The sequence below is a fragment of the Hordeum vulgare genome, chromosome 3H, assembly GCF_904849725.1.
Source record: "Hordeum vulgare subsp. vulgare chromosome 3H, MorexV3_pseudomolecules_assembly, whole genome shotgun sequence".
Classification (NCBI taxonomy): domain Eukaryota; kingdom Viridiplantae; phylum Streptophyta; class Magnoliopsida; order Poales; family Poaceae; genus Hordeum; species Hordeum vulgare.
The window spans coordinates 403,800,022-403,819,547 of NC_058520.1; positions in this window are offsets into that span (position 1 = coordinate 403,800,022).

Genomic DNA, 19,526 nt, shown 5'->3' on the forward strand with positions numbered 1-19,526 from the left:
ACGAAATATTCAAGATGCCAACTTATAAATTTCGTCCATAGGCTATTATAGGTGTTGCGCCACCTTATTTTTGGGTCAGGCCCATGTAATTTCGAAATACCATAATATAGGCTATTTTTAGAGTCCGTATGTGTGGGGAAACCAAGTTTAGGGCTGTTTTCGGACCCCTCCTCCAAGGGTCACGAAATTGCATCTCTATTCCCTCATATATACAGCCCTTAGGGCACCGTTTAGACTTGGGTTTTGTTTAAATTACAAGTTCACCATAGCTACAACTTCGCGTTCTTCGTTTGTGTTCTACGACCAGACAAAGCGTCACAGAACCCCACCTTCATCAATAAAGCTTCCCTCTTATATTCGCAATATCTTGATTGCATCTTGGGTTCTTGCTTGTTCTTCGTTTGCGTGCAGGAAACAAACCTTCGTGGTCAAGTTGATCATGCTCCGGCGTGGTCAATAACCTCTCGGAGTTGGTTTAGCGATTGCTAAGGCGCGAAGTCCTCACACGTTCGTAGTCGGATCGTCAAAGTCTACTCCACCAAAACAATTCTCACGATCTCATCGAAAGACACGGACAACTTCGCCTCTAGCAACCACTAAGGGAATCACAACATTCACATCATCAAAATATCGAATGATTATCAACTTCACATGACTACTTGCAACATGACTTCTCACATGGCCCCAAGAACAAAAGTAACTACTCACAAGTGATAAAAATGCTCATGATCACACAGGTATTAAATAGCATACTGGATCTAAACATATGATCTTCCACCAAATAAACCATAAAGCATAAACTACAAGATGTAATCAACACTACTACTCACACCCAGGTACTAATCTGAGGTTCCGGTACAAGATTGAGCACAAGAGATGGACTAGGCTTTTAGAAGAGATGGTGTTGATGAAGATGTTGATGAAGATTAGCCTCCCCAAGATGAGAAAGTTGTTGGTGATGACGATGGCTTCTATTTCCCCCTATGGGAGGGAAGTTCCTCCAACGGAGGGAAAAGTACTCCTGCCCAGGTTCCGCCTTGAGACGGCGGCACTTCGTCCCAAAAGTCCTCCTCTAATTATTTTTCAGGTTAAAAGAGAATTTATACCAGAAGATGGTCGCCAAAGGTGGGCCAGGGGGGACTAACCACCAGGCCGCGCGACGGGGGCTGGTGCCCTGGTGCCTAGAGGGCGCCTGGTAGCCCCCCTCTGGTACTTCTTTGCTCCAGTATTTTTATTAATTCCAAAATAAATCTCTGTATAGTTTCAGCCCATTTGGAGATGTGCAAAATAGGTATCTCTGACGTAGCTTTTCCAGGTCCAAAATTCCATCTGCCGACATTCTCCCTCTTGATGTAAACCTTGCATATTATGAGAGAAAAGGCATTAGAATTACTCCTTTAAGTGGTATAACGCATAAAAACACTATAAATAACAATAACAAAAGATGATGCAAAATGGATGTATCACATGGTGATGATGTGTGAGCATTTCTATTCCTCGTTGAAATCCTAGTGTAGTTTTGAGTGGGAGTCACGCGATGGTTAATTCCTACCAACCCTCTACCTCAGGGCATGCGAGTAGTACTTTGGTTTGTGATAAAACTAATAAAACTTTGCGATAAGTACATGAGTTCTTCATAACTAATGTGACACCATGGACATACGCAATCTCACTTCCTCATATTTGCTAGCCTCTCTGGTACCGTGCATCGCCCGTTCTCACCTTGAGGATCGTTCAACTTTCGCCGGTGCATCCAAACCCCGTGACATGACATGCTCTCTTGCACATAAGCCTTTTTATATCCGCATCAAAACATATACCATACCTGCCTATCATGGCATTTCCATAGCCATTTCGAGATATATTACCATGCAAATGCCATCGTCACTTCACGTGACTAGTTCGTTCATCATCATAATGCTTTGCATGTTCATATAGAGCTCACATAGTATTTGTGGAAAGGCCACTGTTCATCATATTTTTGGTACATGTAATGCTAGATCTTTGCACCTCCTGGTACACTGCTAGAGACATTCATACATAGTCTTATCATCCTATCAGTTTTCATATTGAGTTGCAAAGTAAATAAAAGTGTGATGATCATCATTATTAGAGTATTGTCCGAGTGAGGAAATAAAAATTGGGGAGGCCAAATGAGCCCACCGTATAAAACAATACAAAACATATAAAAAATGATGAAAAGAAAAAGAAAAAATGAATGAGAGAAAAAGAGAGAAGGAACTTCGCTACTATCCTTTACCACACTTGTGCCTCAAAGTGGAACCTTGTTCTTCATATAGAGAGTCTCATATTATATCATTCATATTCTAGTGGGAATCACCTTTTCATAAAGTTGGCTTGCATATTCCAATGACGGGCTTCCTCAAATGCCCGAGGTCTTCATGAGCAAACAAGTTGGATGCACATCCCACTTAGCTTCAGTGGAGCTTTCATACACTTGTAGCTCTAGTGCATCATTTGGATGGCAATCCCTACTCCTTGCATCGATATCTATCGATGAGCATCTCCATATCCCGTTGGTACGCCTAGTTGATGTGAGACTATCTTCTCCACTTTTACCTCTTTGAAACCTACCACCATATTCTATTACCCCTTTATGCTATGTCGAATGGTTCACGCTCATGTATTGCGTGAAGAATAAAAAGTTGATGCATATTGAAAAAGTACGATCCAATTGCCTGACTTGGACACCGTGATGCTTGACATTTGTACTAATGTGGTGAATATGGAACCATGCCTTGCTAATATAATAAGATGAATGGGGTAAAACAATCTTTGGGGATCGTATACTTTGAAAGATTAATGATTTTGTTGCTTATACCTATAAGTATTGATGCGTTCATGTTTGTTAATTCATGTTTCTCAATGAGAATACATGCATAAGGTTACATCATGGATAGCATGTCACATCAAAAGTTCTATTTTTATCATTTACCTACCCGCGGACGAGCAGGAATTAAGCTTGGGGATGGTTGATACGTCTCCAACGTATCTATAATTTTTTATTGTTCCATGTTGATATATAATCATTCTAGAATACTTTTGGGGTATTTATTTACCAATTTATATTAATTTTTAGCACTAACCTATTGATCCAGTGCCCACTGTTAGTTGCTATTTTCTACGTGTTTTCAACTTTTCAGGTTTTCCATACCAAACGAAGTCCAATTGACCTCAAACTTTTTGGTGATTTTTCGCGACCAAAAGAATGGAAACAAGCATCGGAGGAAGGCTCGAGGCCACACGAGGGATCTACAAGCCAACACAATCCGGCTTGGGGTTGTCACACCCTGTTAGCTTGTGGGCCCCTCGAGGCCCTTCTGACTTTGTTCTGTAGCTTATAAATTCTCTTATACCCTAAAAACATCAAAAGGAGTCCCGAAACACTTTTAACGCCACCACAAGTTTCTGTTCCAACGGGTGGCCATCTGGAGCTCCGTTTCGGAACCCTACCGAAGTGGGTCGATCATGGAGGACCTCTTCGTCAACCTTGTTGCCCTCACGATGATGTGTGAGTAGTTCACCACAGACCTATGGGTTCATATCGAGTACCTAGATGGCAATCTCTCTCTCTCTCTTGATCTTCAATACAATGATCATCGCATCTTCGCTTGGATCCACATGATGTAATTCCTTTTGTGTGGTGCATTTCTTGGGATCCGATGAATTGTGGGTTTATGTTCATATTATTCATGATAAATATTGAGTCTCCTCTAAATACTTATATGATTCTTATGTGCATGATTATGATAGCTTCGTAATTTTCTCCGATCTATTGAAATAGTTTGGCCAACTAGATTGATAATTTTTCAATGAGAGAGGTGCGTTGTAGTTGGTTCAACCTCGCGAATTTCTATATCCCGGTGAAATAAGGGGACAAGATGCATCTTTGTGTTCCTGCTACTAAGGATAAAACGATGGGGTTTATTCATATTGCAAGAGTTTACTTTGTCGACATAATGTCATTGTTCTCCATGCATTACTCTGTTTTACTTAATACTCTAGATGCATGTTGGATAGCGGTCGATGAGTGGAGTTATAGTAATAAGTGCACGCGGGAGTCGGCCTATATGTTTACGGATGTGATGCCTATATACACATGATCATTGTCGTGAATATCGCATAACAATCTGCTTTTCTGTCAATTACCTAACAGTAATTTGTTTACCCACCGTATGCTTTTTTCATGAGAGATGCCATTAGGGAAAACTATGGCCCCCGGGTGTATTCACAACATATATAAAAAAACCTTCAATACCTTGCAGCATTTATTTTATCTTCTATCCACAATTATCTACACACCTCACTAGCTTGGAAATAAAAAGAACAAGAGGATTGACAACCCTCTTTCCCATGTTGGGTGCAAGTTGTTTGTTCTTTTGTGTGCAGCCGCTGAAGACGATTGTGGTTGATATTCCTATTGGTTCAATAAACCTTGGTTTCATAACTGAGGGCAATACTTACCCACATTGTGTTGCAATAACCCGTTCCTCTTCATGGAAAACCCAACGCAGATCACAAGTATCACGACTCAAAAGAGAAATGTAGTGTGGCCCCTCTTAGCTCCTTTCTATGGGACCAACCTGGTTCCACCTGTAAGTATTCTTTTAAAACTTGCCTACTTCCATCATAATTTTTTCGTCATTGCTCTTATATATGTTTCCGTCTTGTGCTATTACTATAGGCAAATTCTAATTCTTGGAAAACTATGGCCAGGACCCCTATTCCTCCTCCACCTGGTCAAATGGATGACACAGCACATGAAGCCGCCTCGGGAGGAAAATGTGAGGTAGAACTTGACTCGCTTGGTCGTCGCTTTTTTGAACTTGCTAATGCTTCTTCTCCCCAGGACAATACTGAGACTAGTCAAGCCTGCAATGTTGAGGTAATTTTGATCTCCTCCAAGTATTTCAAAACATATATTATGAAGAGGGCAAGATGAGTCGTCAGAAAAGTTAAGTTTTCGCACCTAGCTGCTCACTTAGATATGAACTTTATTTTGAAGTGAAATCGACACGCCGCTCAGTCGAAGCGCAAGACATAGAGTAGCTCCAGGGAACTGTCCACCGACTTGCCTCTTGAGCCGACCGCCTGTAGGCAATGCTTTAAGGTATCGCATAGTCCAACTGCTTCTCATCCCCAAGATGGCCTTTTTAAACAACCTCTTAGTCCTTCTAATTCACTTTAACAGGAGTCATCGCCCTCCTTTGGCGACTCAACAACAACACAACTTTCGGCTTTTACATCAATCATGGGTCAGCTTTTTATTTAAGCCAGTTTTATTGACTATGTTGTCACTTGTCATTTCTTTGACTTAATAACCTGTTTTTATGACTACATAGCCAAAGCCTTCGCTAGAAAAAAGGTGGTCGGGTCTTCTTCCATTGTTGTGGATCGCAACATTCAAAATCCTCCGACACATGAAGTGGCGACTCATGTTGAGCCGTCTGGCCAAAATGACCTGGATTTGGGCATTGAGCCAAATCATGATTTGGTGATGACCCATGATGAAGAGCTGGTCATCATGGAGACAGCTGCTGATAATCAAGGCGTGTCCAGTGACACACCCATTCAACCTCCTAGTCATCCTCATCCTTCAAGCCTCATGCCTCATGTGGATAGTTCTGCTCCATCAGCCGCCATGGAAAACACAGAAGTAGCTATTATAAAAAAAGCTTTCCAGGCTCTTGGCACTTCAAATGTTCTAGCCAAGCTTGTGACTAAAGATGAGTCGGCAAATATGGAGAAGGGAAAAGCCAAGTTGGAGCTTCCAGACCTTGCTGCTCTTGATGTCAATAGGTTACATCAACAATATGTGACCAGGCTGTCTGAGAGCCGGGATATTGAAATGAACTTGGTCAACACTTTGAGGACCAAATATGAGGTAAAAATTTATCTTGTACCATTCATTATGTATACTCTTGTAGCCCCCAACGGCCACCATAGTATAATAGGTACTGGGCCGGTTCTTGTAATAATCTTAAGAACGAGTCGGAGCCCTTAAGGACCGGGTTATTGTGATAATAATAAGCCGGTACTTTTTTGAATTTTCTAATGTTAAAAATGTCAATCATAGCCTCTAAGGATCGGCTTATCTCTTTGAGATAGTCGGGTCTTTCTGAGGATTAAAATGTCAATTGTAGCCCCCAAGGGTCGGCTCATCCCTTTGAGATAGTTGGGTCTTTTTCTATCACTTCACCATATGTCACCTCAAAACTGCAAAATAGGATCGGTAGCCCCCCAAGGGTCAGCTTATCTCTTTGAGATAGTCGGGTCTTGCTATAGTTTAGAAAGAAGCGACTTGCATTAGCCCCCAAGTGCCATGTAGAATGCCTGCATCTTCATGGGACTTAGATGAATTTTGTATTCTTTAGCACCTAAGGGTCGGGTCGTCTACTTGTGATGACTCGAGGCTTTGTAGAATTTGTTCTCATACCCTTGAAATTTTCAAGTGTTGTTGAATGAGGTTGAGTATGTGTCAGCCGACTTTCATAGACAGCTTAAGACAGAGAAAAAGCTCAAAACTAATGCGGAACTTGTGGCCGCTCATCTCCAGGATTCTTTAATCCAATGTGACACTCATTTGGAGCAAGCTAAGGCCAAGTTTGATGAGGAGAATCTTGAATTATTGGCTTGGGCAGAAGAGGTCGGACAAAAACTTGGCTCAGTCATTGTCGAGTGAAACAAGCTAAAGAAACATATTACGGAAATGGCTCTTGCCATCTTTGGTACAAATCTTCATCTTTCTATTGTAATATTTCAGGTCAGCAAATGCTGTCGGTTTATATTCATGATTGTCTTCTTTGTGTAGGGAAAAAAATCCACAATCTCTTGCAAGATCCAATAGTCAAACTGAAAGCAATATTTACATATGTGGAGCAGCTGTTCATAGGATCCGTCTATGCCATCATGGTAGTAAAAAATCTTGAGCAACCTCCTAAAAAATAGAAAGATATGCTGAAACAGTTGTCAACAATACCGCAATGGGTTGAAGAATTTAGAAGATCGGCGGCTCATCTTGGAGAGAATATGGCACTTGCTCGCGCAAACGCATATTTGCTTTGGTTGGATGTAGCGGCGGTGGAAGGCGGGTTCCGTGAAAATAAAATTGACGGCTCAGACTTTTCAGATGAAGACTGTGTCAATTGCATGATGGAGACCCGCCCAGTGTCAAATGTAATTGCATACGAGTTGGGTCCGGCGAAGTTCAACACACCTATTCAATGGAGAACAAATGTATAGACTCGTTGAAAGAAAAATCCTTTGAACTTGTGCCTCCTTGTCGTATGCAACCTTTTGTTTGTGACGTTGATTCATCCGTTATTGTATCTGAAGATACAAATTTCAAGGATCTTACCACAATCCAGTGGATTCGAAGGGACCTCCACATCTAACAGGATGAGCCAGCTCGGACGGGTCAAGAAGGCACTGGCACAGAAGATCAGCTAAGGCAAAAAAAGCAGAAGACTCACAAATCAGCCAGTAGGAGTAGTCCTTAGTTCTGGTAAAAACTTTGATATTCTTGTGGCTTCTCAGATAAGCATGCAATAGGAGTAGCAAAACTTGATCCGTCCGCCACATCATCATGTGTGTAATACTTTATTGACTGTGTTGTGTTTGCTTTGCATGACACTTCTTTTTATCCCATAAGTCGTATTTTCCTGTGTATGATAAGCCACCATAATAAGATCATGCTTGGATATAATGAATTCCTTGGCGTTTGACCAAGAAAATAACTGGTCATCGTGTGATCCGGTATAATAACCTCACGGTCTATGGATGACCCAGAATTAATAATATAAAACTTGTACCTGCAATTCAGATACAGAAAAGAATATATTATAACATAAGTTATAAGTCGGCTTTTTATGCTTGATATTTAAGACTAGCTTTTGAGGCTCAAGTCTTGCTTCAATGAAGCTGGCGTGATATCCCATGGTTTATCCTCGCTTTCTGTAAGCCATCTCTCGCGTGACTTAATTAAGTCGGTGCTTTAACCTGGATATGTTCAGGGTCCATGTGGATTAACTTATCAGAGTACACCGGTCACCTTTTCGGAGTAGCATCTTGTAAACAGACAGGTTTAACCATGATTATACTAGCATTTAGCCGGGTCAAGTGGGATATTAAAAGCTAACTTGTTGAGTCGGGAGCCCATGAGTGACTTATGTTCAAAAAATAAAGACCCAAGCACAATGGTTTGAGATGAAATTACGGAGACCTGGAGTTTCGAGGGTGCTCGCTTTATTATATTGAACACGAAGGTATATACATAGGTATGTAGAATGGGGTGGAGCCCATGGCTCTAAGTATAATAAGGTCGAAGATGAGTAATGTTCCCACACATGTTGGTCTCTTCTTCAGTGGTGTTGGATTTCTCGTGTTCCTGTATGTCAATCATATAATATGACCCGTTGTTTAGGTTCTTACAGATGACAAAAGGCCCTTACCATGGTGATGAAAGCTTATGCATGCATGTTTGGTCTTGAATCAAATGGAGAAATTAGTCACCTTCTTGGAAAGTACGGCCGTGAACTCTACGGCTATGATAGTGACGCGGGTCTTGTTGATATATAGCAAATCTGGAGGCTGCGAGATCACGTTCCTCTTCGAGCGCATCCAGGGAATCCTGGTGAGCTTGTTCATTTTCAGCTTCGACATGAGCAGTGACCCTGGGGGAAACGTGTCTTATGTCGCTTGGAAAAAACAGCTTGTGCTCCATAAACCAATAAAAGCGGTGTATAGCATGTGCATTTGTTTGGAGTAGTTTGTATGCTCCATAGTACTACGGGAATTTCTTCAACCCAACAGCAAGGAGTTTGCTAGAGTGGAACCATAAGCCGGGTTTTGATTCCACAAAATATATCTTGGTTAGCTCGCTCAGCCTGTCCATTAGACTGTGGATGTGCAACGGAGGCTATATCCAGTCTGATGTGTTCTCGTTGACAACACTGTTCCATAACTCCTTTGGATAGATTGGTGCCATTATCTGTGATGATTCTATGCGGAAACCCAAACGATAAATCAATTTTTTTAAGAATTTCACCATGGCCTCGGCATCACAATTGATGATCGGCTGTGCTTCAACCCACTTGGTGAATTTATCCACTACGACCAAAAGGTGGGTATTCTTATTTGATGATGGTCTGAACGGACTGACCATATCAAGCCCCCAGACTACAAATACCCAAGTAACTAGAATCGTTTATTACTCTTGAGCCAACACATGAGCTTGTCGTGCAAATTTTTGGCAATTGTCGCACTCTCGCAAGATGTCTTCTGCATCAGCATGAGTAGTAAGCCGGTAAAATCCATGACGGTAGGCCTTGGCAACCAATGAACTTGAACCAGCATGACGACCACAATCTCTAGCATGGATCTCATTAAGTATTTCTCGACCTTATGCAGGAGAAATACAACGTTGAAATACACCAGTGACGCTTCGACGGTGTAAGTCACCATTGACTGACTATAGTCATGGACTTGCAATGCGTGATGATTTGTCAGGCGGTGATTTCCTCATCAGGGAGCTCACCACGGGTCAAATAGGCCAAATAAGGGGCAGTCCAATCAGGGATAGCATGAAGATACGCCACTAGTTGTGTCTCCGAGTCTAGAATAGCTATGTCTTCCTCTGATGGCAATTTGATTGAAGGATTGTGAAGTACGTCAAGAAAAACATTGGGTGGAACTCGCTTATGCTCAGAGTCAAGTCTGGACAAAGCATCTGCAGCCTCATTGAGACGAATATCAATGTGGTTAACTTGATAACCCTGAAAATGACCAGCAATAACCGTGACTGCACGTCGATAAGCCGCCATGAGAGGGTCTTTCAAATCCCAAGTCCCTGACACTTGTTGAGCCACCAGATCTGAGTCGCCCAAGCATCTGACCCGGCTGAGGTTCGCCTCCTTAGCCATGTGAAGTCCATGAAGGAGAGCTTCATACTCAGTTGCATTGTTAGTACAAGGGAACATGAGCCGTAAGACATAACAAAACTTGTCACCTCGTGGGAAGATACAATAACTCCAGCCCCCGAGCCCTCCAACTGCCTTGACCCGTCAAAGTGCATTGTCCAATACATGTTATTTGTCCTCTCCTTGGGGATTTGTAATTCAGTCCAATTATTAATGAAGTCCACCAAGGCCTGAGATTTGATGGTTGTGAGAGGCACATACTTGACCTGGTGTGGTCCCAGCTCGATCGCCCATTTAGCAATCTGGCTAGTAGACTCTCTACTATCTATGGTATCTCCAAGAGGAGCTGAACTGGCCACGGTGATTGGATGCTCCTGGAACTAATGTTTAAGCTTGCGACTAGCCATGAAGACACCAAAAACCAGCTTCTACCAATGTGGGTATCTCTATTTTGATAAGGCCAAGACTTCGCTAACATAATAGACAGGTCGTTGCACTGGATACTCCTTTCCTGCCTCCTTGTGCTAGACAACAATTGCTACACTCACCGCTTTGTTATTCGCAACGATGTACATGAGCATAGGCTCTTTTTCAATCGGGGAGGCTAAGACGGGCGGCTCAACCAGTTGCTTCTTGAGTGCTTCAAAAGCGTCATTGGCAGCATCAGTCCAAACGAAATTATAAGTCTTTTTCAACAATTGGTAAAGGGGAATCGCCTTCTTTCCAAGGCAGCTTATAAACCGGCTCAAAGTTGTAATGCGACCCGCCATGCGTTGGACATCATTGATATTCGTCGGCTTGGCCAGTGACGTCACTGCTTTGATCTTATCTATTTTAGCCTCAATGCCACGCTCTGAGACCAAAAATCCCAGTAACTTGCATGCAGGTACACCAAAAACACACTTGGTCGGGTTAAGCTTCATCCTGTATACACGAAGGTTGTCAGAGGTTTCCATGAGTTCTTCCATCAGAGTTTCCTTCTTTGGGGATTTAACGACAATATCATCAACATAGGCGTGAAAATTGCACCCAATCTGATCGTGTAGACAGTTGTGAACACAGCGTTGATATGTAGCCCCCATGCTCTTAAGCCCAAAGGGCATCGAGGCGTAGCAGAAAGCTCCAAAGGGGGTGATGAAGGACGTATTCTCTTGATCCTCAACAGCCATCTTGATCTGATGATAACTGGAGTAAGCATCCAAGAAGCATAGTCGCTCACAAATTGGTTGTAGAGTCAATGATCTGGTCAATATGAGGAAGAGGAAATGGGTCCTTGGGACAAGCTTTGCTGAGATCTGTGTAATCAACACACATACACCAAGTACTCTGCTTTTCTTCAGAACAAGCACTCGGTTTGCCAGCCACTCTGGGTGAAATACTTCAACGATGAATCCGACAGCTATGAGTCGGGCCACTTCTTCTCCAGTAGCTTTTCGTCTCTCCTTATTAAAGTGACGGAGGTATTGTCGAACAGGTTTCATCTTAGGATCAACATTAAGGTGGTGATTGGCGATTTCTTTCGGTACACCACGCATGTAAGCAGGTTTCCATGTGAAGATCTCATGATTCTCATGGATGAACTCGATGAGCGCACTTTCCTATTTGGGATCCACGTATGTCCCAATAGTGACCTACTCGGAAGAACCACCAACAGTAAAATCAACCTGCTTAGTATCCTCTGCCGTCTTAAATTTGACAGCAGGTTCAGACTCTGTGGTGGGCTTCTTAAGGGAGGTCATATTTGTTGGGTCAACATTAGCTTTGTAAAACTTCAACTCTTCTGTTGCACAAGCCGACTCGGTGTAAGTTGCGTCTCCTTCCTCGCACTCTTGAGTAATTTTTTGATTCCACTGACAATAATTGTTCCATTTGGCCCGCGCATCTTGAGCTTGATATAGACATAACAAGGCCGCACCATTAAGCATGCATAAGCCGACCGTCCAAAGAGGGCATGATAAAGGCTCTTAATTTTGACCACCTCAAAAGTCATAGACTCGCACCGGTAGTTGAATTCCGTATCGAAAGCAACGTCAACCGTAATCCATACAATTGGATATGCTGACTTCCGAGGAACAATTCCATGGAAAATCATGGTTGAAGACTCAAACTTGTTCTCAGAAAGATTCATCCGTCGAAACGTGTCATAATACAAAATGTTAATATTGCTTCCCTCGTCCATGAGCACCTTTATGAGCGTATAACCCCCAACTTGAGGTGCCACTAGCAGGGCAAGACCACCTAGGTTGTCAACACGGGGAGGATGATCCTCTCTACTCCAAGTGATTGGGTACTCAGACCAATTTAAATACGTTGGAAGTTGGAACAGACGGCTCAACCATATTGATAACTCTGTGTTGAAGCTTACGATCACATCTGCAGGTTCTTGTGCTAAACACATGGTATTCACCACCGTTCAACTTCTTTGGATTACTCTAAAACCCAGCTTAGTCGTTCTACTATGATTGCCCTACCCCGAGAGTTGATGACCAACAAAATCAGACCTGCCATCAGGATGCTTGCATTTTCCACCATTGCCTTGATTGTTATGATTCTTGTTGTGCCCAAAGTCGTGTTGATGATGACCCTTACTATTATCTTGTTTGTTTCCTTTGCCAGATTTATCATCATCTCAACTAGGATCTTTCATGTTGTTCGACTCAGCATATCTAGTAAGGACGTCCATGAGGTCTCCCATGTCTTGAACTTTTAACTTGAGGCGCCCAAGCTTCTCGACATGAGGCTGAAAGTGGCAATTCTTTTCCAAAATCAAAACAGCCTGGGCAGCTATGATACTGTCTGAAGAGTGAATGATTTATGCGACCCGGCAAGTCCAGTGATGAGCAGATTCATCCATGTGTTGAATTACAATGTTGTAGATCAACAATTGTCAATGGTCGTTTGCATGTACCTTGAAATTTTTTGATGAATCGCTCCTTCAACTCTGCCCAAGTGTTTATTGAATTAGGGGGTAGGTTTTTCAACCATGTACGAGCCGGCCCTTCTAACAGCATGGTTAGGTACTTGGCACAAACCACATCGGTGACATTCAACATATCCATGGCTATTTCATAACTCTCAATCCAAGCAGTCGGCTCCATATCAGCCATGTAGTTTGGAACTTCGCGAGGGCCTTTACAATCCTTGGGCATATGCTCTTTATGTAGAGCTGGCGTAAGGCAGGGTATGCCAATCTCCTGCTGCTTAGATCCACCCGTGATGAGACAGGCTGGGGTGTGGAGGGTGGCATCTGACCCGCCACTACCGCTGCTTCTGCTTCACATAAGGCCCGAGCTGCGTTGACAATTTCTTGGGTATCTAACATATAGGCCAGATTGAGGAATTCTGAGGCGGATGTCTGTGACCACTCCTAGAAACTACTGGTGAATCTTTTCGGCTCTTACTACGACTTGCATAAGGAGTAGAATGAACCCGGTCTCACTATAAGAATATTGCGCCTCTTGGCTGACTGCGGTCTTTAACATCTCAATGGTGTTCCTGGCTTCAACTTCAATTCGAGTGTTTCCTATGATTGGGAGGGCTTCGAGGTTATGAGTCGCCGCCAACATGTTGTCCACTAGATTGGAGAAATGACCCACCGGCATATGGAAACGACGAGGCGGTGATTGAGTCGGTGGTGGCTGGACCGTATGACGCTGCTGAGCCGGTTGACGGGGTTGGTCCTCCCGAGGTTGTCATGTCCCTGGCGTGCACAACGGAGTGTCTAACAAGCATGCCGGCTCAAGGTTAGGGGGTAGGAGACTCTTGTGTCTCCTCCGATGAATAGCCTCCGAGGCATCTCGACGAAGACCCAGCTGCCATGCTTCCGCCTTCAAGCGTTCAGCCTCGCTATGCATGTGAGCCTGTAAATCCACCATGAGAGCGTTCTCAGCATCAATCTCCTCCTGAACCTTGGTCATCTATGCATGAAGTTTTGTTAACTATGTGTTACACTCCTCCTAATTTTCTGGGGTCACTGGTGAATCCAGGAGTTTCACCATTGCTGCCATCAAGTCAACCATGGCTTGAGACGGCGTTTTGCTCGACCCGACGACGTCTGGAATTGTGGAATTGTGAGCCACTGCGGTCCCTGTCATGTAAACGGTAGTCTGCCGAGGCGGCTCGAGGAACTCCAAGTCATCCCCGCCATCAGGGCAGCCCCCAAGTCTACCATCAAAAAGCGGGCAGATCGACTCGGTGTATCCAACCGATGACTCATCATCAGAGTAGACAAGAGTGTCACCACTAGTCACATGATTATCTATAGGGTTGGCTCCCTGAGTGAACCCAACGAAGTCATGCTTTCGGCCGGCTTGAAACCGACCACGTTGAGTGCGCCGAGCCGGCTCGACGATGTCGGTGCAGATGTCCGTCTCGGGTCCTAACGTGTCAATCTTGCCGATGAACACGTGGATCTTGCCGAATGGGATTCGGTACATGTACTCGATTGAGCCGGTCATGGGGGCCCATCCTGAATCGTTGATGTAGAGCTTGTCGTGGCGTCTCTTGGTCATATGGTCGATCGTGTATCCCTCGATCCCTGGGAAAGGTCCCTCCAAGAACTAAACACCACCGTGCGCTGACCCCATGATGGGCGCCAACTGTCGTGGTTTTGTCACGGTAGATGTACTTGTCATAGGACTAAGTCTAGGAGCCATCACAACTAGGTGGTTGATTGGATGGTGTTGATCGGGAATGAAAGACAAGAGGTTACCCAGGTTTGGCCCCTCCGGTGGAGGTAAAATCCTATGTCCTACTTTTGGTGTTATTGATGATGAGCTCGGTTACAAGGGTGCGGAATCGCTAACCTAGATGTTGAGGATTTCTAACTTGTCCTTTCTACTCAGAGGCTCACCTTTATATACAGGTTGAGGCCATGAGATTACAATCGAATCTGGGTCGTACTACACCTCGTGACCTATACTAATTCCTACTCATCTTATCGTCCAAGTAGGAAAATTCTTCATGACTACTGCAATGAGTCGGACCGTCAGGTGATCATTTAACCCGGCCCTTATGATGAGCCGCATCATGTGCCTTGCGCCTCAGATAACCTTGTTCATGGGCTAGACCTCAAACGTCAGGTCTTCCCCTCGACGGGTCACACTGTGGGGTATATCCCCAACACCAGGCATTATCCACCTACATCATGGGTGTGTTTAAGTTATCATTATATTTGTTTGATGAATTCACTTGGATGTTAAGGAGTTTTATTAGGTCTCTTCTAAGGGGAAAAGAAAAGTACACTCCAGAGCTTGGGATGATCTTCTACAGCCAAAAGATAAAGGTGGTGTTGGTTTACGATATTTTCAGGTCTTTAATCAAACCCTTCTAGCCAGGCAAGCTTGGAGGTTAATTGTTAAGCGAGAAAGTCCATGTGCATAGGTACTGAGGGCTCGATACTATCTGAACGGTAAAGTTGAGGGCATGGTCTTCACGGGGAATGCATCTTCCTCTTGGCAAGCAGTGAGTTGATGGACTTGAGCTCTTGAAAAAAAAGGATTGATATGGAGAGTGGGCGATGGGGGGGTATCCGTGTGTGGCATGACAATTGGATTCCCATGCCTTCTCATACAATCCTATTACAGTCCAAGGAAGTTGTCGCATTATATTTGTCTCTAATTGTTGAACGCAAATGACTCTTGGAATTATGATCTATTGCAAAATTATTTCATGCCAGTCGATGTAGTTGAGATTATTAAGATTCGAGCTTCACCTAGGCAGGAGGCCGATACAATGGCTTGAGTATTAGGCAAGTATGAAGCTTCTATAGTGAAAAGTGCTTATCAATTAGCCTTTGAAGAGGGGCACAAGGATACCGTTACAGGATCTAGTTCTAGAACGTATGGATGTCGTGATTGTTGGAAGTTGAACTGTCCTTGTGAGGTTCCTCCTATAGTTCACAATTTTGCATGGAGGTTAGTGACTAACTCATTGCCCACATGGCAGAACAAATACACTAGAGGGCTGGAAACGAATGATTTATGTCTTGTGTGTTTGGTTGAGACTGAGGATAATTTTTGCCCGTTCTGTCGCTGCACTCATGGTCGTGAGTTATGGAGGGTCATGGCGAAGGCGTGGATGCCGTTGTCTCTCTCATCCATCCAAAATACTGGTAAAGAGTAGATATTCCATGTGTTATATCTTCTACCTGATATTGAGCGCTCTATGCTACTGATGACTCTATGGGTGCTTTGTATATTCGCAATGAAGTGGTACGCTATAAACCCCCTCCCCCTATGGAAGCCTCTAAAACATTCCTTGTGAGTTATTTGGAATCTTTGCTTTGTCTCAAAATTGAGCTATTTTTTTATCAGTCCAAAAGGAAAGTGATTATTTCATATGGTAAACCAGCGCATCAACCACATTTTATAATGATGCAAGAGGTACAACCCAAGTGGTGTCCTCCTCTTAGTGGCTGGGATAAATTAAATATTGATGGTGATTTCATTGTGGGTGGTACTGCTATAAATTAGATATTGATGGTAACTTAGTTTTGGATGGTACTGCTATAAATTTGATATTCATGGTGATTTTGTTGTGGATGGTACTCTTGGTGCTTGTATGGTTCTAAGAGATGACAAGGGTAAGATCATATTCTCGTCATGTAGGGAGCTATTTTCATGTCGTGAGGCTCTCGAAACTGAATTGTGTGCGTGCATGGAAGGTCTCTCTTTGGCCTTACATAGAAGTGACTTACCTATCATAATTGAGATGGATTCCATAGTTGTTGTCAAGTTGATCCAAGGCCAGAAAGAGGATAGATCAATCTACGCTTCTCTCATCAAGGAAATTAGGCATCTCTTTTCTCTTCGTGTTTCTTGTATTACCCATGCTAATCGTACTTAGAATAATGTTAATAATAGTTTAGCTAAGTTTGCTAGAGGTGAGGGAAGAACTATGACATGTTAGGGTCCTGCAAAGAAGTTGCTTTATCTTTAGCTCTTGGTGATTGTAAGGATCTTGTGATTGAGTAATACGAGTTTTCACCTGCAAAAAAAGAGGAGCTCAAGCTTCCTCGGAAAGAAGCTATGTGATTGATCGAGGTTGTGATGGGCCCATGAGGCCACCCAATCAGACAGTGTATGTATATACGTTGTTTGATAGCTGGTTTGGGTTGCTTCCCTTGCCGCTTTAGCAAACTAGCCATAGTAAAAAAATCCTCTAGGAAAAAGCCACTCGCGGGAGCTTTACGGGCATGGAGGGCCCGACCGGGCATGTGGGCCCACGGGCCTGGTATGCTCCTGCTATTGTGTTCGGTCAGTTACCGTCGTTGATGGTGGAGGTTGAGCCCTCCCATGTGTCAATGGTGATGTTGCCCCTAGTCCCGGCTCCTATCCGTCGCCATGCAGGCCTCACTTTGTAGTGCTATGGTGAGACGGCGTGGAGGCTTTAAGACCGCGTTGGCGCGGAATGGTGGTGGCAGGCTCCGGCGCATTCGAGGTGAACGTTGGGATCAGGGGAAACCCCAGTCGGCCTGGCCGACACCGACGCAGTGGCGCCTGTGGATGCTGCCATACCTTCTTGGAGGATGTCGGGGGCTACCCTTCTTCTCGGCTCATCGTGTACCGGGAGAAACCCTTGGTAGCAGCGTCGTCATTGTCTCGGTCTTTTTTGAGGTGTTGATTGGTACCGACGCTTCGGAGACTTGGAGCTTGGTGGGAGATCTTTGGTGGGCGCAATGGTCGCGAAGCTTCTTCGTTTCTATTGATCCGCCGCTGCCGGCAGTTATTTCTTTTGTTTTTCTCTTTCTTTTCTTTTGGGTGTGACTATGTTACTTCCACCCCAACATCTATCGTTGGTTGTATCAGTTGGTTGCTTTGTAATACAAAGCGGGGGGAAATCTTTTTCATCGGAAAAAGCCACTGCACAAAGTCTCCTTCAGCCTCAGTTCCTAAGATTTTTTCTTCCTAATATGTGAATCATGGAAATATGTTTACACCTAATGGATGGAAATATGCTTCCTGATGATGCATGCAGATATGCTTTCCAAATTTTTTCCCTTCCTCATGCATGTGCTTGTGATTGCAATGCCCTGAGTTTAATCGTAGACTTCTCTTAAACCAAAGCGAAGCAGTACAAGTGGAAACATGTATGCTGAAGCGTGAGTAGCACAGAAAGTGGCATAGCTTTTCCGGGTTGACGAATGCATTTAAGCAAGCTGAATAGGTCTCGGGATTGACGACAACTATATCGTTCGTCCTACGCTATCCGCTTTAGACGCACTAGCTATTTGAGACAACTTTGAACGAGGTGCACGCATTTTCAATTCTGGGGAAAAAAGTATGTGGCTCATTGTTAGTATGTTTTTCCACCAAATATATTCCGACATCAATAGTTAAGAAATTGATACGTCCCTGTACTAGGCGGCATGTTTCCCCTAAATCACATAAACATCTTTTTAGTCAGCATATATTTTTTATTTATTTTTAAAACGAGGCAAAAGATTTGCCATTTGCATTGATTAAGAGGGAAGTTTAGAGTTTGTGGCCTAAGGCCAAAATACTTGACGCTACTCTCGGGGCATTATATTACACAAATGCTTAGCACCCGTCAAACTCCAACTCAAACATTCCTCCTTTATCTTGGCGACCAACACACCCACCGAAACCGCGCAGTTACAAAAAACTCGAGTGTTCCGTTCTTTTCAAATTTCCCAAGAGACAAGCAACATCAAAGAAATAAGAGGCCGATGCGATTGGGTTCTCTGTGTAGCATTATGCCTCCACCAAGCCTGAAATGACTCCATTGCCAACCAATCCGTTGGTTGGATATCGTATAGGCCAAGCCAACTCTTAAGCATGCCCAAAAAAAAAGTCTCCACCAAGCCTGAACTGACTTCATTGCCATCCAATCCGTTGGTTGGATATCGTATAGACCAAGCCAACTCTTGAGCTCGCCCCAAACCCTGACGGTGTACCTGCATTGGAAAAGGATGTGGGCCGCCGATTCCTGAAGTTGCTTGCATAGTGGGCATAAGTGGCAATTGGGACAGCCACGACGTTGTAGTCTATCAGCCGTCCAAATCCTGTTGTTAATGACCAACCAATCAAAGAATTTGCACTTGGGAGGTGCCCAATTCTTCCAAACAATTTGGTTCATGTCCGTGTCCATCAGGCCTAGGAATTGTGCACTGTAGGCCGTGGCCGCCGAGTACTGACCATCTTTAGAGAACTTCCACGAGATAGAGTCCTCCAATTCAAGGTTGAGATGAATGTGGCTAAGCCTTTCCCAAAGGGCAGCAAACTAGGAGATGTGTGTAGGAGTGATACCCAAAGAAATGTCCACCTGAGATATCCAGAAGCTATTGTGTAGAGCCTTTTGGACAGAACACTTCTTCCTTTTGGAAATGTCGTAGATCTTGGGGGACACGTCTTTCGGCCTCAAACCATCAAGCCACGCCGACTCCCAGAAGGATGCCCGGAGTTCATTACCCACCACCACCTTGGTTGCCGCAGCAAAGATGTTCCGGTCGTTCTTGTCACATGGGGTTCCCAAGCCTACCCAAGGTTTGGTCGCGTCAAGCCATTCAAACCACAACCAACGCAGACGTAGCGTAGAGGCAAATTTTGCAAGATTTAGAACGCCAAG